The sequence below is a fragment of the Odontesthes bonariensis genome, chromosome 11 (genome assembly GCF_027942865.1).
Source record: "Odontesthes bonariensis isolate fOdoBon6 chromosome 11, fOdoBon6.hap1, whole genome shotgun sequence".
Lineage (NCBI taxonomy): Eukaryota > Metazoa > Chordata > Actinopteri > Atheriniformes > Atherinopsidae > Odontesthes > Odontesthes bonariensis.
In genome coordinates this window covers 28,852,714-28,875,037 of record NC_134516.1, presented here as the reverse complement: position 1 = coordinate 28,875,037, position 22,324 = coordinate 28,852,714, and the positions used below count along the sequence as shown (strand labels likewise).

The 22,324-nt window shown below is 48.9% G+C and overlaps 50 non-coding genes across 50 annotated transcripts in view; 25 read left to right on the top strand and 25 right to left on the bottom strand.

Annotated features, from left to right (window-relative positions):
• The window catches only part of LOC142392506 (5S ribosomal RNA), a 119-nt gene extending 86 nt beyond the window's left edge, over window positions 1-33 (bottom strand). The window contains exon 1 of the ribosomal RNA XR_012771153.1: window positions 1-33. This exon is cut by the window's left edge and continues 86 nt beyond it. This is a non-coding gene — a ribosomal RNA (5S ribosomal RNA).
• Window positions 34-387: 354 nt separating this feature from the next.
• On the top strand, window positions 388-506 carry LOC142392204 (5S ribosomal RNA). Its single transcript, XR_012770868.1, has one exon. It is a non-coding gene; the product is annotated as a 5S ribosomal RNA (ribosomal RNA).
• A 307-nt stretch (window positions 507-813) lies between these two features.
• On the bottom strand, window positions 814-932 carry LOC142392505 (5S ribosomal RNA). Its single transcript, XR_012771152.1, has one exon. It is a non-coding gene; the product is annotated as a 5S ribosomal RNA (ribosomal RNA).
• A 354-nt stretch (window positions 933-1,286) lies between these two features.
• On the top strand, window positions 1,287-1,405 carry LOC142392203 (5S ribosomal RNA). Its single transcript, XR_012770867.1, has one exon. It is a non-coding gene; the product is annotated as a 5S ribosomal RNA (ribosomal RNA).
• Window positions 1,406-1,712: 307 nt separating this feature from the next.
• On the bottom strand, window positions 1,713-1,831 carry LOC142392504 (5S ribosomal RNA). Its single transcript, XR_012771151.1, has one exon. It is a non-coding gene; the product is annotated as a 5S ribosomal RNA (ribosomal RNA).
• Window positions 1,832-2,185: 354 nt separating this feature from the next.
• On the top strand, window positions 2,186-2,304 carry LOC142392202 (5S ribosomal RNA). Its single transcript, XR_012770866.1, has one exon. It is a non-coding gene; the product is annotated as a 5S ribosomal RNA (ribosomal RNA).
• Window positions 2,305-2,611: 307 nt separating this feature from the next.
• LOC142392503 (5S ribosomal RNA) lies at window positions 2,612-2,730 on the bottom strand. The gene has a single exon (XR_012771150.1). It is a non-coding gene; the product is annotated as a 5S ribosomal RNA (ribosomal RNA).
• Window positions 2,731-3,084: 354 nt separating this feature from the next.
• LOC142392201 (5S ribosomal RNA) lies at window positions 3,085-3,203 on the top strand. Its single transcript, XR_012770865.1, has one exon. It is a non-coding gene; the product is annotated as a 5S ribosomal RNA (ribosomal RNA).
• Window positions 3,204-3,510: 307 nt separating this feature from the next.
• Window positions 3,511-3,629, bottom strand: LOC142392499 (5S ribosomal RNA). Its single transcript, XR_012771148.1, has one exon. It is a non-coding gene; the product is annotated as a 5S ribosomal RNA (ribosomal RNA).
• Window positions 3,630-3,983: 354 nt separating this feature from the next.
• Window positions 3,984-4,102, top strand: LOC142392200 (5S ribosomal RNA). The gene has a single exon (XR_012770864.1). It is a non-coding gene; the product is annotated as a 5S ribosomal RNA (ribosomal RNA).
• A 307-nt stretch (window positions 4,103-4,409) lies between these two features.
• Window positions 4,410-4,528, bottom strand: LOC142392498 (5S ribosomal RNA). Its single transcript, XR_012771147.1, has one exon. It is a non-coding gene; the product is annotated as a 5S ribosomal RNA (ribosomal RNA).
• A 354-nt stretch (window positions 4,529-4,882) lies between these two features.
• LOC142392199 (5S ribosomal RNA) lies at window positions 4,883-5,001 on the top strand. The gene has a single exon (XR_012770863.1). It is a non-coding gene; the product is annotated as a 5S ribosomal RNA (ribosomal RNA).
• Window positions 5,002-5,308: 307 nt separating this feature from the next.
• LOC142392497 (5S ribosomal RNA) lies at window positions 5,309-5,427 on the bottom strand. The gene has a single exon (XR_012771146.1). It is a non-coding gene; the product is annotated as a 5S ribosomal RNA (ribosomal RNA).
• A 354-nt stretch (window positions 5,428-5,781) lies between these two features.
• On the top strand, window positions 5,782-5,900 carry LOC142392198 (5S ribosomal RNA). Its single transcript, XR_012770862.1, has one exon. It is a non-coding gene; the product is annotated as a 5S ribosomal RNA (ribosomal RNA).
• A 307-nt stretch (window positions 5,901-6,207) lies between these two features.
• LOC142392496 (5S ribosomal RNA) lies at window positions 6,208-6,326 on the bottom strand. Its single transcript, XR_012771145.1, has one exon. It is a non-coding gene; the product is annotated as a 5S ribosomal RNA (ribosomal RNA).
• A 354-nt stretch (window positions 6,327-6,680) lies between these two features.
• LOC142392197 (5S ribosomal RNA) lies at window positions 6,681-6,799 on the top strand. The gene has a single exon (XR_012770861.1). It is a non-coding gene; the product is annotated as a 5S ribosomal RNA (ribosomal RNA).
• A 307-nt stretch (window positions 6,800-7,106) lies between these two features.
• Window positions 7,107-7,225, bottom strand: LOC142392495 (5S ribosomal RNA). The gene has a single exon (XR_012771144.1). It is a non-coding gene; the product is annotated as a 5S ribosomal RNA (ribosomal RNA).
• A 354-nt stretch (window positions 7,226-7,579) lies between these two features.
• Window positions 7,580-7,698, top strand: LOC142392195 (5S ribosomal RNA). The gene has a single exon (XR_012770859.1). It is a non-coding gene; the product is annotated as a 5S ribosomal RNA (ribosomal RNA).
• A 307-nt stretch (window positions 7,699-8,005) lies between these two features.
• LOC142392493 (5S ribosomal RNA) lies at window positions 8,006-8,124 on the bottom strand. Its single transcript, XR_012771142.1, has one exon. It is a non-coding gene; the product is annotated as a 5S ribosomal RNA (ribosomal RNA).
• A 354-nt stretch (window positions 8,125-8,478) lies between these two features.
• LOC142392193 (5S ribosomal RNA) lies at window positions 8,479-8,597 on the top strand. The gene has a single exon (XR_012770858.1). It is a non-coding gene; the product is annotated as a 5S ribosomal RNA (ribosomal RNA).
• Window positions 8,598-8,904: 307 nt separating this feature from the next.
• On the bottom strand, window positions 8,905-9,023 carry LOC142392492 (5S ribosomal RNA). Its single transcript, XR_012771141.1, has one exon. It is a non-coding gene; the product is annotated as a 5S ribosomal RNA (ribosomal RNA).
• Window positions 9,024-9,377: 354 nt separating this feature from the next.
• LOC142392192 (5S ribosomal RNA) lies at window positions 9,378-9,496 on the top strand. Its single transcript, XR_012770857.1, has one exon. It is a non-coding gene; the product is annotated as a 5S ribosomal RNA (ribosomal RNA).
• A 307-nt stretch (window positions 9,497-9,803) lies between these two features.
• LOC142392491 (5S ribosomal RNA) lies at window positions 9,804-9,922 on the bottom strand. The gene has a single exon (XR_012771140.1). It is a non-coding gene; the product is annotated as a 5S ribosomal RNA (ribosomal RNA).
• Window positions 9,923-10,276: 354 nt separating this feature from the next.
• Window positions 10,277-10,395, top strand: LOC142392191 (5S ribosomal RNA). Its single transcript, XR_012770856.1, has one exon. It is a non-coding gene; the product is annotated as a 5S ribosomal RNA (ribosomal RNA).
• A 307-nt stretch (window positions 10,396-10,702) lies between these two features.
• Window positions 10,703-10,821, bottom strand: LOC142393470 (5S ribosomal RNA). Its single transcript, XR_012772074.1, has one exon. It is a non-coding gene; the product is annotated as a 5S ribosomal RNA (ribosomal RNA).
• A 354-nt stretch (window positions 10,822-11,175) lies between these two features.
• Window positions 11,176-11,294, top strand: LOC142392190 (5S ribosomal RNA). The gene has a single exon (XR_012770855.1). It is a non-coding gene; the product is annotated as a 5S ribosomal RNA (ribosomal RNA).
• A 307-nt stretch (window positions 11,295-11,601) lies between these two features.
• On the bottom strand, window positions 11,602-11,720 carry LOC142392490 (5S ribosomal RNA). The gene has a single exon (XR_012771139.1). It is a non-coding gene; the product is annotated as a 5S ribosomal RNA (ribosomal RNA).
• Window positions 11,721-12,074: 354 nt separating this feature from the next.
• LOC142392189 (5S ribosomal RNA) lies at window positions 12,075-12,193 on the top strand. Its single transcript, XR_012770854.1, has one exon. It is a non-coding gene; the product is annotated as a 5S ribosomal RNA (ribosomal RNA).
• A 307-nt stretch (window positions 12,194-12,500) lies between these two features.
• On the bottom strand, window positions 12,501-12,619 carry LOC142392488 (5S ribosomal RNA). The gene has a single exon (XR_012771138.1). It is a non-coding gene; the product is annotated as a 5S ribosomal RNA (ribosomal RNA).
• Window positions 12,620-12,973: 354 nt separating this feature from the next.
• On the top strand, window positions 12,974-13,092 carry LOC142392188 (5S ribosomal RNA). The gene has a single exon (XR_012770853.1). It is a non-coding gene; the product is annotated as a 5S ribosomal RNA (ribosomal RNA).
• Window positions 13,093-13,399: 307 nt separating this feature from the next.
• Window positions 13,400-13,518, bottom strand: LOC142392486 (5S ribosomal RNA). The gene has a single exon (XR_012771136.1). It is a non-coding gene; the product is annotated as a 5S ribosomal RNA (ribosomal RNA).
• Window positions 13,519-13,872: 354 nt separating this feature from the next.
• Window positions 13,873-13,991, top strand: LOC142392187 (5S ribosomal RNA). Its single transcript, XR_012770852.1, has one exon. It is a non-coding gene; the product is annotated as a 5S ribosomal RNA (ribosomal RNA).
• Window positions 13,992-14,298: 307 nt separating this feature from the next.
• Window positions 14,299-14,417, bottom strand: LOC142392485 (5S ribosomal RNA). Its single transcript, XR_012771135.1, has one exon. It is a non-coding gene; the product is annotated as a 5S ribosomal RNA (ribosomal RNA).
• A 354-nt stretch (window positions 14,418-14,771) lies between these two features.
• LOC142392186 (5S ribosomal RNA) lies at window positions 14,772-14,890 on the top strand. The gene has a single exon (XR_012770851.1). It is a non-coding gene; the product is annotated as a 5S ribosomal RNA (ribosomal RNA).
• A 307-nt stretch (window positions 14,891-15,197) lies between these two features.
• Window positions 15,198-15,316, bottom strand: LOC142392585 (5S ribosomal RNA). Its single transcript, XR_012771229.1, has one exon. It is a non-coding gene; the product is annotated as a 5S ribosomal RNA (ribosomal RNA).
• A 354-nt stretch (window positions 15,317-15,670) lies between these two features.
• LOC142392185 (5S ribosomal RNA) lies at window positions 15,671-15,789 on the top strand. Its single transcript, XR_012770850.1, has one exon. It is a non-coding gene; the product is annotated as a 5S ribosomal RNA (ribosomal RNA).
• Window positions 15,790-16,096: 307 nt separating this feature from the next.
• Window positions 16,097-16,215, bottom strand: LOC142392484 (5S ribosomal RNA). The gene has a single exon (XR_012771134.1). It is a non-coding gene; the product is annotated as a 5S ribosomal RNA (ribosomal RNA).
• A 354-nt stretch (window positions 16,216-16,569) lies between these two features.
• Window positions 16,570-16,688, top strand: LOC142392182 (5S ribosomal RNA). The gene has a single exon (XR_012770848.1). It is a non-coding gene; the product is annotated as a 5S ribosomal RNA (ribosomal RNA).
• Window positions 16,689-16,995: 307 nt separating this feature from the next.
• On the bottom strand, window positions 16,996-17,114 carry LOC142392483 (5S ribosomal RNA). Its single transcript, XR_012771133.1, has one exon. It is a non-coding gene; the product is annotated as a 5S ribosomal RNA (ribosomal RNA).
• A 354-nt stretch (window positions 17,115-17,468) lies between these two features.
• Window positions 17,469-17,587, top strand: LOC142392181 (5S ribosomal RNA). The gene has a single exon (XR_012770847.1). It is a non-coding gene; the product is annotated as a 5S ribosomal RNA (ribosomal RNA).
• A 307-nt stretch (window positions 17,588-17,894) lies between these two features.
• LOC142393260 (5S ribosomal RNA) lies at window positions 17,895-18,013 on the bottom strand. The gene has a single exon (XR_012771873.1). It is a non-coding gene; the product is annotated as a 5S ribosomal RNA (ribosomal RNA).
• Window positions 18,014-18,367: 354 nt separating this feature from the next.
• Window positions 18,368-18,486, top strand: LOC142392180 (5S ribosomal RNA). Its single transcript, XR_012770846.1, has one exon. It is a non-coding gene; the product is annotated as a 5S ribosomal RNA (ribosomal RNA).
• Window positions 18,487-18,793: 307 nt separating this feature from the next.
• Window positions 18,794-18,912, bottom strand: LOC142392482 (5S ribosomal RNA). Its single transcript, XR_012771132.1, has one exon. It is a non-coding gene; the product is annotated as a 5S ribosomal RNA (ribosomal RNA).
• Window positions 18,913-19,266: 354 nt separating this feature from the next.
• Window positions 19,267-19,385, top strand: LOC142392179 (5S ribosomal RNA). The gene has a single exon (XR_012770845.1). It is a non-coding gene; the product is annotated as a 5S ribosomal RNA (ribosomal RNA).
• Window positions 19,386-19,692: 307 nt separating this feature from the next.
• LOC142393258 (5S ribosomal RNA) lies at window positions 19,693-19,811 on the bottom strand. The gene has a single exon (XR_012771871.1). It is a non-coding gene; the product is annotated as a 5S ribosomal RNA (ribosomal RNA).
• A 354-nt stretch (window positions 19,812-20,165) lies between these two features.
• LOC142392178 (5S ribosomal RNA) lies at window positions 20,166-20,284 on the top strand. Its single transcript, XR_012770844.1, has one exon. It is a non-coding gene; the product is annotated as a 5S ribosomal RNA (ribosomal RNA).
• Window positions 20,285-20,591: 307 nt separating this feature from the next.
• Window positions 20,592-20,710, bottom strand: LOC142392481 (5S ribosomal RNA). Its single transcript, XR_012771131.1, has one exon. It is a non-coding gene; the product is annotated as a 5S ribosomal RNA (ribosomal RNA).
• Window positions 20,711-21,064: 354 nt separating this feature from the next.
• Window positions 21,065-21,183, top strand: LOC142392176 (5S ribosomal RNA). The gene has a single exon (XR_012770843.1). It is a non-coding gene; the product is annotated as a 5S ribosomal RNA (ribosomal RNA).
• A 307-nt stretch (window positions 21,184-21,490) lies between these two features.
• On the bottom strand, window positions 21,491-21,609 carry LOC142392583 (5S ribosomal RNA). The gene has a single exon (XR_012771228.1). It is a non-coding gene; the product is annotated as a 5S ribosomal RNA (ribosomal RNA).
• Window positions 21,610-21,963: 354 nt separating this feature from the next.
• LOC142392175 (5S ribosomal RNA) lies at window positions 21,964-22,082 on the top strand. The gene has a single exon (XR_012770842.1). It is a non-coding gene; the product is annotated as a 5S ribosomal RNA (ribosomal RNA).
• The last annotated feature ends 242 nt before the right edge of the window (window positions 22,083-22,324 follow it).

Here is a 22,324-nt window from a genome sequence, read left to right as displayed (position 1 = left end):
ATCGGGCGTGTTCAGGGCAGTGTGGCCGTAAGCCACAGTCCCTGTGACAAATATATGTTATATAGGTGCTGGAACCATACGTTTCCCCTATTTTTACCAGAGAGCTGGCTTGAGAGGCTGCTGTTGAGCCTGCACGTTGACTTCCCTGATGTGATTGTTCTCTGCAGCTGAAAATGGGACTCTCAGATAACTGTCTGTCAAGCTCCTCTGTTCCCTGTGTGTAGTTTTGTGTCCGTTGTCATATAGAGAAACCAGGGAAGCTCAATCCCACGACATGCTCATAAACTGCGTCTTCTCTAAACAGTATAGTTCTATTTTAGAAGTCGGAATACAATAACAGATTCTGTTTCAGAATCTATAAAAAGCTGGTTTGTGACTCCATTGCTGGCTTACGGCCACACCACCCTGAACACGCCTGATCTCGTCCGATCTCAGAAGCCAAGCAGAGTTGGGCCTGGTTAGTACTTGGATGGGAGACCGCCTGGGAATACCAGGTGCTGTAAGCCTTTTGGCTTCTCCAGGCGCATGCAGTTTGGCTACGTCAAATGCAAAAGTAGTCCCTGTTTGACTTTTTGGAACTTGTCCTTTCTCAGGACAAAGTTAAATGTATGAGGATCAAAGCCAACAATGGCCTGCTGGGACATCTCAGCAGATCCAGGATCAGCAACATGGAGACTGAGAGCCAAACAGAAACAGAGGTGTCTGCCAACCAATCAGCAGCAGCCCAAGCTGGTTAACTTCCTGGTGTCTGTGTCTGTGTGGCACACGGTGATGGTCAGATGTTACATGCAGGCCGCAGAGAGAAGAGAAAAAAGCTTACAGCACCTGGTATTCCCAAGCGGTCTCCCATCCAAGTACTAACCAGGCCCGACCCTGCTTGGCTTCCGAGATCGGACGAGATCGGGCGTGTTCAGGGCAGTGTGGCCGTAAGCCACAGTCCCTGTGACAAATATATGTTATATAGGTGCTGGAACCATACGTTTCCCCTATTTTTACCAGAGAGCTGGCTTGAGAGGCTGCTGTTGAGCCTGCACGTTGACTTCCCTGATGTGATTGTTCTCTGCAGCTGAAAATGGGACTCTCAGATAACTGTCTGTCAAGCTCCTCTGTTCCCTGTGTGTAGTTTTGTGTCCGTTGTCATATAGAGAAACCAGGGAAGCTCAATCCCACGACATGCTCATAAACTGCGTCTTCTCTAAACAGTATAGTTCTATTTTAGAAGTCGGAATACAATAACAGATTCTGTTTCAGAATCTATAAAAAGCTGGTTTGTGACTCCATTGCTGGCTTACGGCCACACCACCCTGAACACGCCTGATCTCGTCCGATCTCAGAAGCCAAGCAGAGTTGGGCCTGGTTAGTACTTGGATGGGAGACCGCCTGGGAATACCAGGTGCTGTAAGCCTTTTGGCTTCTCCAGGCGCATGCAGTTTGGCTACGTCAAATGCAAAAGTAGTCCCTGTTTGACTTTTTGGAACTTGTCCTTTCTCAGGACAAAGTTAAATGTATGAGGATCAAAGCCAACAATGGCCTGCTGGGACATCTCAGCAGATCCAGGATCAGCAACATGGAGACTGAGAGCCAAACAGAAACAGAGGTGTCTGCCAACCAATCAGCAGCAGCCCAAGCTGGTTAACTTCCTGGTGTCTGTGTCTGTGTGGCACACGGTGATGGTCAGATGTTACATGCAGGCCGCAGAGAGAAGAGAAAAAAGCTTACAGCACCTGGTATTCCCAAGCGGTCTCCCATCCAAGTACTAACCAGGCCCGACCCTGCTTGGCTTCCGAGATCGGACGAGATCGGGCGTGTTCAGGGCAGTGTGGCCGTAAGCCACAGTCCCTGTGACAAATATATGTTATATAGGTGCTGGAACCATACGTTTCCCCTATTTTTACCAGAGAGCTGGCTTGAGAGGCTGCTGTTGAGCCTGCACGTTGACTTCCCTGATGTGATTGTTCTCTGCAGCTGAAAATGGGACTCTCAGATAACTGTCTGTCAAGCTCCTCTGTTCCCTGTGTGTAGTTTTGTGTCCGTTGTCATATAGAGAAACCAGGGAAGCTCAATCCCACGACATGCTCATAAACTGCGTCTTCTCTAAACAGTATAGTTCTATTTTAGAAGTCGGAATACAATAACAGATTCTGTTTCAGAATCTATAAAAAGCTGGTTTGTGACTCCATTGCTGGCTTACGGCCACACCACCCTGAACACGCCTGATCTCGTCCGATCTCAGAAGCCAAGCAGAGTTGGGCCTGGTTAGTACTTGGATGGGAGACCGCCTGGGAATACCAGGTGCTGTAAGCCTTTTGGCTTCTCCAGGCGCATGCAGTTTGGCTACGTCAAATGCAAAAGTAGTCCCTGTTTGACTTTTTGGAACTTGTCCTTTCTCAGGACAAAGTTAAATGTATGAGGATCAAAGCCAACAATGGCCTGCTGGGACATCTCAGCAGATCCAGGATCAGCAACATGGAGACTGAGAGCCAAACAGAAACAGAGGTGTCTGCCAACCAATCAGCAGCAGCCCAAGCTGGTTAACTTCCTGGTGTCTGTGTCTGTGTGGCACACGGTGATGGTCAGATGTTACATGCAGGCCGCAGAGAGAAGAGAAAAAAGCTTACAGCACCTGGTATTCCCAAGCGGTCTCCCATCCAAGTACTAACCAGGCCCGACCCTGCTTGGCTTCCGAGATCGGACGAGATCGGGCGTGTTCAGGGCAGTGTGGCCGTAAGCCACAGTCCCTGTGACAAATATATGTTATATAGGTGCTGGAACCATACGTTTCCCCTATTTTTACCAGAGAGCTGGCTTGAGAGGCTGCTGTTGAGCCTGCACGTTGACTTCCCTGATGTGATTGTTCTCTGCAGCTGAAAATGGGACTCTCAGATAACTGTCTGTCAAGCTCCTCTGTTCCCTGTGTGTAGTTTTGTGTCCGTTGTCATATAGAGAAACCAGGGAAGCTCAATCCCACGACATGCTCATAAACTGCGTCTTCTCTAAACAGTATCGTTCTATTTTAGAAGTCGGAATACAATAACAGATTCTGTTTCAGAATCTATAAAAAGCTGGTTTGTGACTCCATTGCTGGCTTACGGCCACACCACCCTGAACACGCCTGATCTCGTCCGATCTCAGAAGCCAAGCAGAGTTGGGCCTGGTTAGTACTTGGATGGGAGACCGCCTGGGAATACCAGGTGCTGTAAGCCTTTTGGCTTCTCCAGGCGCATGCAGTTTGGCTACGTCAAATGCAAAAGTAGTCCCTGTTTGACTTTTTGGAACTTGTCCTTTCTCAGGACAAAGTTAAATGTATGAGGATCAAAGCCAACAATGGCCTGCTGGGACATCTCAGCAGATCCAGGATCAGCAACATGGAGACTGAGAGCCAAACAGAAACAGAGGTGTCTGCCAACCAATCAGCAGCAGCCCAAGCTGGTTAACTTCCTGGTGTCTGTGTCTGTGTGGCACACGGTGATGGTCAGATGTTACATGCAGGCCGCAGAGAGAAGAGAAAAAAGCTTACAGCACCTGGTATTCCCAAGCGGTCTCCCATCCAAGTACTAACCAGGCCCGACCCTGCTTGGCTTCCGAGATCGGACGAGATCGGGCGTGTTCAGGGCAGTGTGGCCGTAAGCCACAGTCCCTGTGACAAATATATGTTATATAGGTGCTGGAACCATACGTTTCCCCTATTTTTACCAGAGAGCTGGCTTGAGAGGCTGCTGTTGAGCCTGCACGTTGACTTCCCTGATGTGATTGTTCTCTGCAGCTGAAAATGGGACTCTCAGATAACTGTCTGTCAAGCTCCTCTGTTCCCTGTGTGTAGTTTTGTGTCCGTTGTCATATAGAGAAACCAGGGAAGCTCAATCCCACGACATGCTCATAAACTGCGTCTTCTCTAAACAGTATAGTTCTATTTTAGAAGTCGGAATACAATAACAGATTCTGTTTCAGAATCTATAAAAAGCTGGTTTGTGACTCCATTGCTGGCTTACGGCCACACCACCCTGAACACGCCTGATCTCGTCCGATCTCAGAAGCCAAGCAGAGTTGGGCCTGGTTAGTACTTGGATGGGAGACCGCCTGGGAATACCAGGTGCTGTAAGCCTTTTGGCTTCTCCAGGCGCATGCAGTTTGGCTACGTCAAATGCAAAAGTAGTCCCTGTTTGACTTTTTGGAACTTGTCCTTTCTCAGGACAAAGTTAAATGTATGAGGATCAAAGCCAACAATGGCCTGCTGGGACATCTCAGCAGATCCAGGATCAGCAACATGGAGACTGAGAGCCAAACAGAAACAGAGGTGTCTGCCAACCAATCAGCAGCAGCCCAAGCTGGTTAACTTCCTGGTGTCTGTGTCTGTGTGGCACACGGTGATGGTCAGATGTTACATGCAGGCCGCAGAGAGAAGAGAAAAAAGCTTACAGCACCTGGTATTCCCAAGCGGTCTCCCATCCAAGTACTAACCAGGCCCGACCCTGCTTGGCTTCCGAGATCGGACGAGATCGGGCGTGTTCAGGGCAGTGTGGCCGTAAGCCACAGTCCCTGTGACAAATATATGTTATATAGGTGCTGGAACCATACGTTTCCCCTATTTTTACCAGAGAGCTGGCTTGAGAGGCTGCTGTTGAGCCTGCACGTTGACTTCCCTGATGTGATTGTTCTCTGCAGCTGAAAATGGGACTCTCAGATAACTGTCTGTCAAGCTCCTCTGTTCCCTGTGTGTAGTTTTGTGTCCGTTGTCATATAGAGAAACCAGGGAAGCTCAATCCCACGACATGCTCATAAACTGCGTCTTCTCTAAACAGTATAGTTCTATTTTAGAAGTCGGAATACAATAACAGATTCTGTTTCAGAATCTATAAAAAGCTGGTTTGTGACTCCATTGCTGGCTTACGGCCACACCACCCTGAACACGCCTGATCTCGTCCGATCTCAGAAGCCAAGCAGAGTTGGGCCTGGTTAGTACTTGGATGGGAGACCGCCTGGGAATACCAGGTGCTGTAAGCCTTTTGGCTTCTCCAGGCGCATGCAGTTTGGCTACGTCAAATGCAAAAGTAGTCCCTGTTTGACTTTTTGGAACTTGTCCTTTCTCAGGACAAAGTTAAATGTATGAGGATCAAAGCCAACAATGGCCTGCTGGGACATCTCAGCAGATCCAGGATCAGCAACATGGAGACTGAGAGCCAAACAGAAACAGAGGTGTCTGCCAACCAATCAGCAGCAGCCCAAGCTGGTTAACTTCCTGGTGTCTGTGTCTGTGTGGCACACGGTGATGGTCAGATGTTACATGCAGGCCGCAGAGAGAAGAGAAAAAAGCTTACAGCACCTGGTATTCCCAAGCGGTCTCCCATCCAAGTACTAACCAGGCCCGACCCTGCTTGGCTTCCGAGATCGGACGAGATCGGGCGTGTTCAGGGCAGTGTGGCCGTAAGCCACAGTCCCTGTGACAAATATATGTTATATAGGTGCTGGAACCATACGTTTCCCCTATTTTTACCAGAGAGCTGGCTTGAGAGGCTGCTGTTGAGCCTGCACGTTGACTTCCCTGATGTGATTGTTCTCTGCAGCTGAAAATGGGACTCTCAGATAACTGTCTGTCAAGCTCCTCTGTTCCCTGTGTGTAGTTTTGTGTCCGTTGTCATATAGAGAAACCAGGGAAGCTCAATCCCACGACATGCTCATAAACTGCGTCTTCTCTAAACAGTATCGTTCTATTTTAGAAGTCGGAATACAATAACAGATTCTGTTTCAGAATCTATAAAAAGCTGGTTTGTGACTCCATTGCTGGCTTACGGCCACACCACCCTGAACACGCCTGATCTCGTCCGATCTCAGAAGCCAAGCAGAGTTGGGCCTGGTTAGTACTTGGATGGGAGACCGCCTGGGAATACCAGGTGCTGTAAGCCTTTTGGCTTCTCCAGGCGCATGCAGTTTGGCTACGTCAAATGCAAAAGTAGTCCCTGTTTGACTTTTTGGAACTTGTCCTTTCTCAGGACAAAGTTAAATGTATGAGGATCAAAGCCAACAATGGCCTGCTGGGACATCTCAGCAGATCCAGGATCAGCAACATGGAGACTGAGAGCCAAACAGAAACAGAGGTGTCTGCCAACCAATCAGCAGCAGCCCAAGCTGGTTAACTTCCTGGTGTCTGTGTCTGTGTGGCACACGGTGATGGTCAGATGTTACATGCAGGCCGCAGAGAGAAGAGAAAAAAGCTTACAGCACCTGGTATTCCCAAGCGGTCTCCCATCCAAGTACTAACCAGGCCCGACCCTGCTTGGCTTCCGAGATCGGACGAGATCGGGCGTGTTCAGGGCAGTGTGGCCGTAAGCCACAGTCCCTGTGACAAATATATGTTATATAGGTGCTGGAACCATACGTTTCCCCTATTTTTACCAGAGAGCTGGCTTGAGAGGCTGCTGTTGAGCCTGCACGTTGACTTCCCTGATGTGATTGTTCTCTGCAGCTGAAAATGGGACTCTCAGATAACTGTCTGTCAAGCTCCTCTGTTCCCTGTGTGTAGTTTTGTGTCCGTTGTCATATAGAGAAACCAGGGAAGCTCAATCCCACGACATGCTCATAAACTGCGTCTTCTCTAAACAGTATAGTTCTATTTTAGAAGTCGGAATACAATAACAGATTCTGTTTCAGAATCTATAAAAAGCTGGTTTGTGACTCCATTGCTGGCTTACGGCCACACCACCCTGAACACGCCTGATCTCGTCCGATCTCAGAAGCCAAGCAGAGTTGGGCCTGGTTAGTACTTGGATGGGAGACCGCCTGGGAATACCAGGTGCTGTAAGCCTTTTGGCTTCTCCAGGCGCATGCAGTTTGGCTACGTCAAATGCAAAAGTAGTCCCTGTTTGACTTTTTGGAACTTGTCCTTTCTCAGGACAAAGTTAAATGTATGAGGATCAAAGCCAACAATGGCCTGCTGGGACATCTCAGCAGATCCAGGATCAGCAACATGGAGACTGAGAGCCAAACAGAAACAGAGGTGTCTGCCAACCAATCAGCAGCAGCCCAAGCTGGTTAACTTCCTGGTGTCTGTGTCTGTGTGGCACACGGTGATGGTCAGATGTTACATGCAGGCCGCAGAGAGAAGAGAAAAAAGCTTACAGCACCTGGTATTCCCAAGCGGTCTCCCATCCAAGTACTAACCAGGCCCGACCCTGCTTGGCTTCCGAGATCGGACGAGATCGGGCGTGTTCAGGGCAGTGTGGCCGTAAGCCACAGTCCCTGTGACAAATATATGTTATATAGGTGCTGGAACCATACGTTTCCCCTATTTTTACCAGAGAGCTGGCTTGAGAGGCTGCTGTTGAGCCTGCACGTTGACTTCCCTGATGTGATTGTTCTCTGCAGCTGAAAATGGGACTCTCAGATAACTGTCTGTCAAGCTCCTCTGTTCCCTGTGTGTAGTTTTGTGTCCGTTGTCATATAGAGAAACCAGGGAAGCTCAATCCCACGACATGCTCATAAACTGCGTCTTCTCTAAACAGTATAGTTCTATTTTAGAAGTCGGAATACAATAACAGATTCTGTTTCAGAATCTATAAAAAGCTGGTTTGTGACTCCATTGCTGGCTTACGGCCACACCACCCTGAACACGCCTGATCTCGTCCGATCTCAGAAGCCAAGCAGAGTTGGGCCTGGTTAGTACTTGGATGGGAGACCGCCTGGGAATACCAGGTGCTGTAAGCCTTTTGGCTTCTCCAGGCGCATGCAGTTTGGCTACGTCAAATGCAAAAGTAGTCCCTGTTTGACTTTTTGGAACTTGTCCTTTCTCAGGACAAAGTTAAATGTATGAGGATCAAAGCCAACAATGGCCTGCTGGGACATCTCAGCAGATCCAGGATCAGCAACATGGAGACTGAGAGCCAAACAGAAACAGAGGTGTCTGCCAACCAATCAGCAGCAGCCCAAGCTGGTTAACTTCCTGGTGTCTGTGTCTGTGTGGCACACGGTGATGGTCAGATGTTACATGCAGGCCGCAGAGAGAAGAGAAAAAAGCTTACAGCACCTGGTATTCCCAAGCGGTCTCCCATCCAAGTACTAACCAGGCCCGACCCTGCTTGGCTTCCGAGATCGGACGAGATCGGGCGTGTTCAGGGCAGTGTGGCCGTAAGCCACAGTCCCTGTGACAAATATATGTTATATAGGTGCTGGAACCATACGTTTCCCCTATTTTTACCAGAGAGCTGGCTTGAGAGGCTGCTGTTGAGCCTGCACGTTGACTTCCCTGATGTGATTGTTCTCTGCAGCTGAAAATGGGACTCTCAGATAACTGTCTGTCAAGCTCCTCTGTTCCCTGTGTGTAGTTTTGTGTCCGTTGTCATATAGAGAAACCAGGGAAGCTCAATCCCACGACATGCTCATAAACTGCGTCTTCTCTAAACAGTATAGTTCTATTTTAGAAGTCGGAATACAATAACAGATTCTGTTTCAGAATCTATAAAAAGCTGGTTTGTGACTCCATTGCTGGCTTACGGCCACACCACCCTGAACACGCCTGATCTCGTCCGATCTCAGAAGCCAAGCAGAGTTGGGCCTGGTTAGTACTTGGATGGGAGACCGCCTGGGAATACCAGGTGCTGTAAGCCTTTTGGCTTCTCCAGGCGCATGCAGTTTGGCTACGTCAAATGCAAAAGTAGTCCCTGTTTGACTTTTTGGAACTTGTCCTTTCTCAGGACAAAGTTAAATGTATGAGGATCAAAGCCAACAATGGCCTGCTGGGACATCTCAGCAGATCCAGGATCAGCAACATGGAGACTGAGAGCCAAACAGAAACAGAGGTGTCTGCCAACCAATCAGCAGCAGCCCAAGCTGGTTAACTTCCTGGTGTCTGTGTCTGTGTGGCACACGGTGATGGTCAGATGTTACATGCAGGCCGCAGAGAGAAGAGAAAAAAGCTTACAGCACCTGGTATTCCCAAGCGGTCTCCCATCCAAGTACTAACCAGGCCCGACCCTGCTTGGCTTCCGAGATCGGACGAGATCGGGCGTGTTCAGGGCAGTGTGGCCGTAAGCCACAGTCCCTGTGACAAATATATGTTATATAGGTGCTGGAACCATACGTTTCCCCTATTTTTACCAGAGAGCTGGCTTGAGAGGCTGCTGTTGAGCCTGCACGTTGACTTCCCTGATGTGATTGTTCTCTGCAGCTGAAAATGGGACTCTCAGATAACTGTCTGTCAAGCTCCTCTGTTCCCTGTGTGTAGTTTTGTGTCCGTTGTCATATAGAGAAACCAGGGAAGCTCAATCCCACGACATGCTCATAAACTGCGTCTTCTCTAAACAGTATCGTTCTATTTTAGAAGTCGGAATACAATAACAGATTCTGTTTCAGAATCTATAAAAAGCTGGTTTGTGACTCCATTGCTGGCTTACGGCCACACCACCCTGAACACGCCTGATCTCGTCCGATCTCAGAAGCCAAGCAGAGTTGGGCCTGGTTAGTACTTGGATGGGAGACCGCCTGGGAATACCAGGTGCTGTAAGCCTTTTGGCTTCTCCAGGCGCATGCAGTTTGGCTACGTCAAATGCAAAAGTAGTCCCTGTTTGACTTTTTGGAACTTGTCCTTTCTCAGGACAAAGTTAAATGTATGAGGATCAAAGCCAACAATGGCCTGCTGGGACATCTCAGCAGATCCAGGATCAGCAACATGGAGACTGAGAGCCAAACAGAAACAGAGGTGTCTGCCAACCAATCAGCAGCAGCCCAAGCTGGTTAACTTCCTGGTGTCTGTGTCTGTGTGGCACACGGTGATGGTCAGATGTTACATGCAGGCCGCAGAGAGAAGAGAAAAAAGCTTACAGCACCTGGTATTCCCAAGCGGTCTCCCATCCAAGTACTAACCAGGCCCGACCCTGCTTGGCTTCCGAGATCGGACGAGATCGGGCGTGTTCAGGGCAGTGTGGCCGTAAGCCACAGTCCCTGTGACAAATATATGTTATATAGGTGCTGGAACCATACGTTTCCCCTATTTTTACCAGAGAGCTGGCTTGAGAGGCTGCTGTTGAGCCTGCACGTTGACTTCCCTGATGTGATTGTTCTCTGCAGCTGAAAATGGGACTCTCAGATAACTGTCTGTCAAGCTCCTCTGTTCCCTGTGTGTAGTTTTGTGTCCGTTGTCATATAGAGAAACCAGGGAAGCTCAATCCCACGACATGCTCATAAACTGCGTCTTCTCTAAACAGTATAGTTCTATTTTAGAAGTCGGAATACAATAACAGATTCTGTTTCAGAATCTATAAAAAGCTGGTTTGTGACTCCATTGCTGGCTTACGGCCACACCACCCTGAACACGCCTGATCTCGTCCGATCTCAGAAGCCAAGCAGAGTTGGGCCTGGTTAGTACTTGGATGGGAGACCGCCTGGGAATACCAGGTGCTGTAAGCCTTTTGGCTTCTCCAGGCGCATGCAGTTTGGCTACGTCAAATGCAAAAGTAGTCCCTGTTTGACTTTTTGGAACTTGTCCTTTCTCAGGACAAAGTTAAATGTATGAGGATCAAAGCCAACAATGGCCTGCTGGGACATCTCAGCAGATCCAGGATCAGCAACATGGAGACTGAGAGCCAAACAGAAACAGAGGTGTCTGCCAACCAATCAGCAGCAGCCCAAGCTGGTTAACTTCCTGGTGTCTGTGTCTGTGTGGCACACGGTGATGGTCAGATGTTACATGCAGGCCGCAGAGAGAAGAGAAAAAAGCTTACAGCACCTGGTATTCCCAAGCAGTCTCCCATCCAAGTACTAACCAGGCCCGATCCTGCTTGGCTTCCGAGATCGGACGAGATCGGGCGTGTTCAGGGCAGTGTGGCCGTAAGCCACAGTCCCTGTGACAAATATATGTTATATAGGTGCTGGAACCATACGTTTCCCCTATTTTTACCAGAGAGCTGGCTTGAGAGGCTGCTGTTGAGCCTGCACGTTGACTTCCCTGATGTGATTGTTCTCTGCAGCTGAAAATGGGACTCTCAGATAACTGTCTGTCAAGCTCCTCTGTTCCCTGTGTGTAGTTTTGTGTCCGTTGTCATATAGAGAAACCAGGGAAGCTCAATCCCACGACATGCTCATAAACTGCGTCTTCTCTAAACAGTATAGTTCTATTTTAGAAGTCGGAATACAATAACAGATTCTGTTTCAGAATCTATAAAAAGCTGGTTTGTGACTCCATTGCTGGCTTACGGCCACACCACCCTGAACACGCCTGATCTCGTCCGATCTCAGAAGCCAAGCAGAGTTGGGCCTGGTTAGTACTTGGATGGGAGACCGCCTGGGAATACCAGGTGCTGTAAGCCTTTTGGCTTCTCCAGGCGCATGCAGTTTGGCTACGTCAAATGCAAAAGTAGTCCCTGTTTGACTTTTTGGAACTTGTCCTTTCTCAGGACAAAGTTAAATGTATGAGGATCAAAGCCAACAATGGCCTGCTGGGACATCTCAGCAGATCCAGGATCAGCAACATGGAGACTGAGAGCCAAACAGAAACAGAGGTGTCTGCCAACCAATCAGCAGCAGCCCAAGCTGGTTAACTTCCTGGTGTCTGTGTCTGTGTGGCACACGGTGATGGTCAGATGTTACATGCAGGCCGCAGAGAGAAGAGAAAAAAGCTTACAGCACCTGGTATTCCCAAGCGGTCTCCCATCCAAGTACTAACCAGGCCCGACCCTGCTTGGCTTCCGAGATCGGACGAGATCGGGCGTGTTCAGGGCAGTGTGGCCGTAAGCCACAGTCCCTGTGACAAATATATGTTATATAGGTGCTGGAACCATACGTTTCCCCTATTTTTACCAGAGAGCTGGCTTGAGAGGCTGCTGTTGAGCCTGCACGTTGACTTCCCTGATGTGATTGTTCTCTGCAGCTGAAAATGGGACTCTCAGATAACTGTCTGTCAAGCTCCTCTGTTCCCTGTGTGTAGTTTTGTGTCCGTTGTCATATAGAGAAACCAGGGAAGCTCAATCCCACGACATGCTCATAAACTGCGTCTTCTCTAAACAGTATAGTTCTATTTTAGAAGTCGGAATACAATAACAGATTCTGTTTCAGAATCTATAAAAAGCTGGTTTGTGACTCCATTGCTGGCTTACGGCCACACCACCCTGAACACGCCTGATCTCGTCCGATCTCAGAAGCCAAGCAGAGTTGGGCCTGGTTAGTACTTGGATGGGAGACCGCCTGGGAATACCAGGTGCTGTAAGCCTTTTGGCTTCTCCAGGCGCATGCAGTTTGGCTACGTCAAATGCAAAAGTAGTCCCTGTTTGACTTTTTGGAACTTGTCCTTTCTCAGGACAAAGTTAAATGTATGAGGATCAAAGCCAACAATGGCCTGCTGGGACATCTCAGCAGATCCAGGATCAGCAACATGGAGACTGAGAGCCAAACAGAAACAGAGGTGTCTGCCAACCAATCAGCAGCAGCCCAAGCTGGTTAACTTCCTGGTGTCTGTGTCTGTGTGGCACACGGTGATGGTCAGATGTTACATGCAGGCCGCAGAGAGAAGAGAAAAAAGCTTACAGCACCTGGTATTCCCAAGCGGTCTCCCATCCAAGTACTAACCAGGCCCGACCCTGCTTGGCTTCCGAGATCGGACGAGATCGGGCGTGTTCAGGGCAGTGTGGCCGTAAGCCACAGTCCCTGTGACAAATATATGTTATATAGGTGCTGGAACCATACGTTTCCCCTATTTTTACCAGAGAGCTGGCTTGAGAGGCTGCTGTTGAGCCTGCACGTTGACTTCCCTGATGTGATTGTTCTCTGCAGCTGAAAATGGGACTCTCAGATAACTGTCTGTCAAGCTCCTCTGTTCCCTGTGTGTAGTTTTGTGTCCGTTGTCATATAGAGAAACCAGGGAAGCTCAATCCCACGACATGCTCATAAACTGCGTCTTCTCTAAACAGTATAGTTCTATTTTAGAAGTCGGAATACAATAACAGATTCTGTTTCAGAATCTATAAAAAGCTGGTTTGTGACTCCATTGCTGGCTTACGGCCACACCACCCTGAACACGCCTGATCTCGTCCGATCTCAGAAGCCAAGCAGAGTTGGGCCTGGTTAGTACTTGGATGGGAGACCGCCTGGGAATACCAGGTGCTGTAAGCCTTTTGGCTTCTCCAGGCGCATGCAGTTTGGCTACGTCAAATGCAAAAGTAGTCCCTGTTTGACTTTTTGGAACTTGTCCTTTCTCAGGACAAAGTTAAATGTATGAGGATCAAAGCCAACAATGGCCTGCTGGGACATCTCAGCAGATCCAGGATCAGCAACATGGAGACTGAGAGCCAAACAGAAACAGAGGTGTCTGCCAACCAATCAGCAGCAGCCCAAGCTGGTTAACTTCCTGGTGTCTGTGTCTGTGTGGCACACGGTGATGGTCAGATGTTACATGCAGGCCGCAGAGAGAAGAGAAAAAAGCTTACAGCACCTGGTATTCCCAAGCGGTCTCCCATCCAAGTACTAACCAGGCCCGACCCTGCTTGGCTTCCGAGATCGGACGAGATCGGGCGTGTTCAGGGCAGTGTGGCCGTAAGCCACAGTCCCTGTGACAAATATATGTTATATAGGTGCTGGAACCATACGTTTCCCCTATTTTTACCAGAGAGCTGGCTTGAGAGGCTGCTGTTGAGCCTGCACGTTGACTTCCCTGATGTGATTGTTCTCTGCAGCTGAAAATGGGACTCTCAGATAACTGTCTGTCAAGCTCCTCTGTTCCCTGTGTGTAGTTTTGTGTCCGTTGTCATATAGAGAAACCAGGGAAGCTCAATCCCACGACATGCTCATAAACTGCGTCTTCTCTAAACAGTATCGTTCTATTTTAGAAGTCGGAATACAATAACAGATTCTGTTTCAGAATCTATAAAAAGCTGGTTTGTGACTCCATTGCTGGCTTACGGCCACACCACCCTGAACACGCCTGATCTCGTCCGATCTCAGAAGCCAAGCAGAGTTGGGCCTGGTTAGTACTTGGATGGGAGACCGCCTGGGAATACCAGGTGCTGTAAGCCTTTTGGCTTCTCCAGGCGCATGCAGTTTGGCTACGTCAAATGCAAAAGTAGTCCCTGTTTGACTTTTTGGAACTTGTCCTTTCTCAGGACAAAGTTAAATGTATGAGGATCAAAGCCAACAATGGCCTGCTGGGACATCTCAGCAGATCCAGGATCAGCAACATGGAGACTGAGAGCCAAACAGAAACAGAGGTGTCTGCCAACCAATCAGCAGCAGCCCAAGCTGGTTAACTTCCTGGTGTCTGTGTCTGTGTGGCACACGGTGATGGTCAGATGTTACATGCAGGCCGCAGAGAGAAGAGAAAAAAGCTTACAGCACCTGGTATTCCCAAGCGGTCTCCCATCCAAGTACTAACCAGGCCCGACCCTGCTTGGCTTCCGAGATCGGACGAGATCGGGCGTGTTCAGGGCAGTGTGGCCGTAAGCCACAGTCCCTGTGACAAATATATGTTATATAGGTGCTGGAACCATACGTTTCCCCTATTTTTACCAGAGAGCTGGCTTGAGAGGCTGCTGTTGAGCCTGCACGTTGACTTCCCTGATGTGATTGTTCTCTGCAGCTGAAAATGGGACTCTCAGATAACTGTCTGTCAAGCTCCTCTGTTCCCTGTGTGTAGTTTTGTGTCCGTTGTCATATAGAGAAACCAGGGAAGCTCAATCCCACGACATGCTCATAAACTGCGTCTTCTCTAAACAGTATCGTTCTATTTTAGAAGTCGGAATACAATAACAGATTCTGTTTCAGAATCTATAAAAAGCTGGTTTGTGACTCCATTGCTGGCTTACGGCCACACCACCCTGAACACGCCTGATCTCGTCCGATCTCAGAAGCCAAGCAGAGTTGGGCCTGGTTAGTACTTGGATGGGAGACCGCCTGGGAATACCAGGTGCTGTAAGCCTTTTGGCTTCTCCAGGCGCATGCAGTTTGGCTACGTCAAATGCAAAAGTAGTCCCTGTTTGACTTTTTGGAACTTGTCCTTTCTCAGGACAAAGTTAAATGTATGAGGATCAAAGCCAACAATGGCCTGCTGGGACATCTCAGCAGATCCAGGATCAGCAACATGGAGACTGAGAGCCAAACAGAAACAGAGGTGTCTGCCAACCAATCAGCAGCAGCCCAAGCTGGTTAACTTCCTGGTGTCTGTGTCTGTGTGGCACACGGTGATGGTCAGATGTTACATGCAGGCCGCAGAGAGAAGAGAAAAAAGCTTACAGCACCTGGTATTCCCAAGCGGTCTCCCATCCAAGTACTAACCAGGCCCGACCCTGCTTGGCTTCCGAGATCGGACGAGATCGGGCGTGTTCAGGGCAGTGTGGCTGTAAGCCACAGTCCCTGTGACAAATATATGTTATATAGGTGCTGGAACCATACGTTTCCCCTATTTTTACCAGAGAGCTGGCTTGAGAGGCTGCTGTTGAGCCTGCACGTTGACTTCCCTGATGTGATTGTTCTCTGCAGCTGAAAATGGGACTCTCAGATAACTGTCTGTCAAGCTCCTCTGTTCCCTGTGTGTAGTTTTGTGTCCGTTGTCATATAGAGAAACCAGGGAAGCTCAATCCCACGACATGCTCATAAACTGCGTCTTCTCTAAACAGTATAGTTCTATTTTAGAAGTCGGAATACAATAACAGATTCTGTTTCAGAATCTATAAAAAGCTGGTTTGTGACTCCATTGCTGGCTTACGGCCACACCACCCTGAACACGCCTGATCTCGTCCGATCTCAGAAGCCAAGCAGAGTTGGGCCTGGTTAGTACTTGGATGGGAGACCGCCTGGGAATACCAGGTGCTGTAAGCCTTTTGGCTTCTCCAGGCGCATGCAGTTTGGCTACGTCAAATGCAAAAGTAGTCCCTGTTTGACTTTTTGGAACTTGTCCTTTCTCAGGACAAAGTTAAATGTATGAGGATCAAAGCCAACAATGGCCTGCTGGGACATCTCAGCAGATCCAGGATCAGCAACATGGAGACTGAGAGCCAAACAGAAACAGAGGTGTCTGCCAACCAATCAGCAGCAGCCCAAGCTGGTTAACTTCCTGGTGTCTGTGTCTGTGTGGCACACGGTGATGGTCAGATGTTACATGCAGGCCGCAGAGAGAAGAGAAAAAAGCTTACAGCACCTGGTATTCCCAAGCGGTCTCCCATCCAAGTACTAACCAGGCCCGACCCTGCTTGGCTTCCGAGATCGGACGAGATCGGGCGTGTTCAGGGCAGTGTGGCCGTAAGCCACAGTCCCTGTGACAAATATATGTTATATAGGTGCTGGAACCATACGTTTCCCCTATTTTTACCAGAGAGCTGGCTTGAGAGGCTGCTGTTGAGCCTGCACGTTGACTTCCCTGATGTGATTGTTCTCTGCAGCTGAAAATGGGACTCTCAGATAACTGTCTGTCAAGCTCCTCTGTTCCCTGTGTGTAGTTTTGTGTCCGTTGTCATATAGAGAAACCAGGGAAGCTCAATCCCACGACATGCTCATAAACTGCGTCTTCTCTAAACAGTATCGTTCTATTTTAGAAGTCGGAATACAATAACAGATTCTGTTTCAGAATCTATAAAAAGCTGGTTTGTGACTCCATTGCTGGCTTACGGCCACACCACCCTGAACACGCCTGATCTCGTCCGATCTCAGAAGCCAAGCAGAGTTGGGCCTGGTTAGTACTTGGATGGGAGACCGCCTGGGAATACCAGGTGCTGTAAGCCTTTTGGCTTCTCCAGGCGCATGCAGTTTGGCTACGTCAAATGCAAAAGTAGTCCCTGTTTGACTTTTTGGAACTTGTCCTTTCTCAGGACAAAGTTAAATGTATGAGGATCAAAGCCAACAATGGCCTGCTGGGACATCTCAGCAGATCCAGGATCAGCAACATGGAGACTGAGAGCCAAACAGAAACAGAGGTGTCTGCCAACCAATCAGCAGCAGCCCAAGCTGGTTAACTTCCTGGTGTCTGTGTCTGTGTGGCACACGGTGATGGTCAGATGTTACATGCAGGCCGCAGAGAGAAGAGAAAAAAGCTTACAGCACCTGGTATTCCCAAGCGGTCTCCCATCCAAGTACTAACCAGGCCCGACCCTGCTTGGCTTCCGAGATCGGACGAGATCGGGCGTGTTCAGGGCAGTGTGGCCGTAAGCCACAGTCCCTGTGACAAATATATGTTATATAGGTGCTGGAACCATACGTTTCCCCTATTTTTACCAGAGAGCTGGCTTGAGAGGCTGCTGTTGAGCCTGCACGTTGACTTCCCTGATGTGATTGTTCTCTGCAGCTGAAAATGGGACTCTCAGATAACTGTCTGTCAAGCTCCTCTGTTCCCTGTGTGTAGTTTTGTGTCCGTTGTCATATAGAGAAACCAGGGAAGCTCAATCCCACGACATGCTCATAAACTGCGTCTTCTCTAAACAGTATAGTTCTATTTTAGAAGTCGGAATACAATAACAGATTCTGTTTCAGAATCTATAAAAAGCTGGTTTGTGACTCCATTGCTGGCTTACGGCCACACCACCCTGAACACGCCTGATCTCGTCCGATCTCAGAAGCCAAGCAGAGTTGGGCCTGGTTAGTACTTGGATGGGAGACCGCCTGGGAATACCAGGTGCTGTAAGCCTTTTGGCTTCTCCAGGCGCATGCAGTTTGGCTACGTCAAATGCAAAAGTAGTCCCTGTTTGACTTTTTGGAACTTGTCCTTTCTCAGGACAAAGTTAAATGTATGAGGATCAAAGCCAACAATGGCCTGCTGGGACATCTCAGCAGATCCAGGATCAGCAACATGGAGACTGAGAGCCAAACAGAAACAGAGGTGTCTGCCAACCAATCAGCAGCAGCCCAAGCTGGTTAACTTCCTGGTGTCTGTGTCTGTGTGGCACACGGTGATGGTCAGATGTTACATGCAGGCCGCAGAGAGAAGAGAAAAAAGCTTACAGCACCTGGTATTCCCAAGCGGTCTCCCATCCAAGTACTAACCAGGCCCGATCCTGCTTGGCTTCCGAGATCGGACGAGATCGGGCGTGTTCAGGGCAGTGTGGCCGTAAGCCACAGTCCCTGTGACAAATATATGTTATATAGGTGCTGGAACCATACGTTTCCCCTATTTTTACCAGAGAGCTGGCTTGAGAGGCTGCTGTTGAGCCTGCACGTTGACTTCCCTGATGTGATTGTTCTCTGCAGCTGAAAATGGGACTCTCAGATAACTGTCTGTCAAGCTCCTCTGTTCCCTGTGTGTAGTTTTGTGTCCGTTGTCATATAGAGAAACCAGGGAAGCTCAATCCCACGACATGCTCATAAACTGCGTCTTCTCTAAACAGTATAGTTCTATTTTAGAAGTCGGAATACAATAACAGATTCTGTTTCAGAATCTATAAAAAGCTGGTTTGTGACTCCATTGCTGGCTTACGGCCACACCACCCTGAACACGCCTGATCTCGTCCGATCTCAGAAGCCAAGCAGAGTTGGGCCTGGTTAGTACTTGGATGGGAGACCGCCTGGGAATACCAGGTGCTGTAAGCCTTTTGGCTTCTCCAGGCGCATGCAGTTTGGCTACGTCAAATGCAAAAGTAGTCCCTGTTTGACTTTTTGGAACTTGTCCTTTCTCAGGACAAAGTTAAATGTATGAGGATCAAAGCCAACAATGGCCTGCTGGGACATCTCAGCAGATCCAGGATCAGCAACATGGAGACTGAGAGCCAAACAGAAACAGAGGTGTCTGCCAACCAATCAGCAGCAGCCCAAGCTGGTTAACTTCCTGGTGTCTGTGTCTGTGTGGCACACGGTGATGGTCAGATGTTACATGCAGGCCGCAGAGAGAAGAGAAAAAAGCTTACAGCACCTGGTATTCCCAAGCGGTCTCCCATCCAAGTACTAACCAGGCCCGACCCTGCTTGGCTTCCGAGATCGGACGAGATCGGGCGTGTTCAGGGCAGTGTGGCCGTAAGCCACAGTCCCTGTGACAAATATATGTTATATAGGTGCTGGAACCATACGTTTCCCCTATTTTTACCAGAGAGCTGGCTTGAGAGGCTGCTGTTGAACCTGCACGTTGACTTCCCTGATGTGATTGTTCTCTGCAGCTGAAAATGGGACTCTCAGATAACTGTCTGTCAAGCTCCTCTGTTCCCTGTGTGTAGTTTTGTGTCCGTTGTCATATAGAGAAACCAGGGAAGCTCAATCCCACGACATGCTCATAAACTGCGTCTTCTCTAAACAGTATAGTTCTATTTTAGAAGTCGGAATACAATAACAGATTCTGTTTCAGAATCTATAAAAAGCTGGTTTGTGACTCCATTGCTGGCTTACGGCCACACCACCCTGAACACGCCTGATCTCGTCCGATCTCAGAAGCCAAGCAGAGTTGGGCCTGGTTAGTACTTGGATGGGAGACCGCCTGGGAATACCAGGTGCTGTAAGCCTTTTGGCTTCTCCAGGCGCATGCAGTTTGGCTACGTCAAATGCAAAAGTAGTCCCTGTTTGACTTTTTGGAACTTGTCCTTTCTCAGGACAAAGTTAAATGTATGAGGATCAAAGCCAACAATGGCCTGCTGGGACATCTCAGCAGATCCAGGATCAGCAACATGGAGACTGAGAGCCAAACAGAAACAGAGGTGTCTGCCAACCAATCAGCAGCAGCCCAAGCTGGTTAACTTCCTGGTGTCTGTGTCTGTGTGGCACACGGTGATGGTCAGATGTTACATGCAGGCCGTAGAGAGAAGAGAAAAAAGCTTACAGCACCTGGTATTCCCAAGCGGTCTCCCATCCAAGTACTAACCAGGCCCGATCCTGCTTGGCTTCCGAGATCGGACGAGATCGGGCGTGTTCAGGGCAGTGTGGCCGTAAGCCACAGTCCCTGTGACAAATATATGTTATATAGGTGCTGGAACCATACGTTTCCCCTATTTTTACCAGAGAGCTGGCTTGAGAGGCTGCTGTTGAGCCTGCACGTTGACTTCCCTGATGTGATTGTTCTCTGCAGCTGAAAATGGGACTCTCAGATAACTGTCTGTCAAGCTCCTCTGTTCCCTGTGTGTAGTTTTGTGTCCGTTGTCATATAGAGAAACCAGGGAAGCTCAATCCCACGACATGCTCATAAACTGCGTCTTCTCTAAACAGTATAGTTCTATTTTAGAAGTCGGAATACAATAACAGATTCTGTTTCAGAATCTATAAAAAGCTGGTTTGTGACTCCATTGCTGGCTTACGGCCACACCACCCTGAACACGCCTGATCTCGTCCGATCTCAGAAGCCAAGCAGAGTTGGGCCTGGTTAGTACTTGGATGGGAGACCGCCTGGGAATACCAGGTGCTGTAAGCCTTTTGGCTTCTCCAGGCGCATGCAGTTTGGCTACGTCAAATGCAAAAGTAGTCCCTGTTTGACTTTTTGGAACTTGTCCTTTCTCAGGACAAAGTTAAATGTATGAGGATCAAAGCCAACAATGGCCTGCTGGGACATCTCAGCAGATCCAGGATCAGCAACATGGAGACTGAGAGCCAAACAGAAACAGAGGTGTCTGCCAACCAATCAGCAGCAGCCCAAGCTGGTTAACTTCCTGGTGTCTGTGTCTGTGTGGCACACGGTGATGGTCAGATGTTACATGCAGGCCGCAGAGAGAAGAGAAAAAAGCTTACAGCACCTGGTATTCCCAAGCGGTCTCCCATCCAAGTACTAACCAGGCCCGACCCTGCTTGGCTTCCGAGATCGGACGAGATCGGGCGTGTTCAGGGCAGTGTGGCCGTAAGCCACAGTCCCTGTGACAAATATATGTTATATAGGTGCTGGAACCATACGTTTCCCCTATTTTTACCAGAGAGCTGGCTTGAGAGGCTGCTGTTGAGCCTGCACGTTGACTTCCCTGATGTGATTGTTCTCTGCAGCTGAAAATGGGACTCTCAGATAACTGTCTGTCAAGCTCCTCTGTTCCCTGTGTGTAGTTTTGTGTCCGTTGTCATATAGAGAAACCAGGGAAGCTCAATCCCACGACATGCTCATAAACTGCGTCTTCTCTAAACAGTATAGTTCTATTTTAGAAGTCGGAATACAATAACAGATTCTGTTTCAGAATCTATAAAAAGCTGGTTTGTGACTCCATTGCTGGCTTACGGCCACACCACCCTGAACACGCCTGATCTCGTCCGATCTCAGAAGCCAAGCAGAGTTGGGCCTGGTTAGTACTTGGATGGGAGACCGCCTGGGAATACCAGGTGCTGTAAGCCTTTTGGCTTCTCCAGGCGCATGCAGTTTGGCTACGTCAAATGCAAAAGTAGTCCCTGTTTGACTTTTTGGAACTTGTCCTTTCTCAGGACAAAGTTAAATGTATGAGGATCAAAGCCAACAATGGCCTGCTGGGACATCTCAGCAGATCCAGGATCAGCAACATGGAGACTGAGAGCCAAACAGAAACAGAGGTGTCTGCCAACCAATCAGCAGCAGCCCAAGCTGGTTAACTTCCTGGTGTCTGTGTCTGTGTGGCACACGGTGATGGTCAGATGTTACATGCAGGCCGCAGAGAGAAGAGAAAAAAGCTTACAGCACCTGGTATTCCCAAGCGGTCTCCCATCCAAGTACTAACCAGGCCCGACCCTGCTTGGCTTCCGAGATCGGACGAGATCGGGCGTGTTCAGGGCAGTGTGGCTGTAAGCCACAGTCCCTGTGACAAATATATGTTATATAGGTGCTGGAACCATACGTTTCCCCTATTTTTACCAGAGAGCTGGCTTGAGAGGCTGCTGTTGAGCCTGCACGTTGACTTCCCTGATGTGATTGTTCTCTGCAGCTGAAAATGGGACTCTCAGATAACTGTCTGTCAAGCTCCTCTGTTCCCTGTGTGTAGTTTTGTGTCCGTTGTCATATAGAGAAACCAGGGAAGCTCAATCCCACGACATGCTCATAAACTGCGTCTTCTCTAAACAGTATAGTTCTATTTTAGAAGTCGGAATACAATAACAGATTCTGTTTCAGAATCTATAAAAAGCTGGTTTGTGACTCCATTGCTGGCTTACGGCCACACCACCCTGAACACGCCTGATCTCGTCCGATCTCAGAAGCCAAGCAGAGTTGGGCCTGGTTAGTACTTGGATGGGAGACCGCCTGGGAATACCAGGTGCTGTAAGCCTTTTGGCTTCTCCAGGCGCATGCAGTTTGGCTACGTCAAATGCAAAAGTAGTCCCTGTTTGACTTTTTGGAACTTGTCCTTTCTCAGGACAAAGTTAAATGTATGAGGATCAAAGCCAACAATGGCCTGCTGGGACATCTCAGCAGATCCAGGATCAGCAACATGGAGACTGAGAGCCAAACAGAAACAGAGGTGTCTGCCAACCAATCAGCAGCAGCCCAAGCTGGTTAACTTCCTGGTGT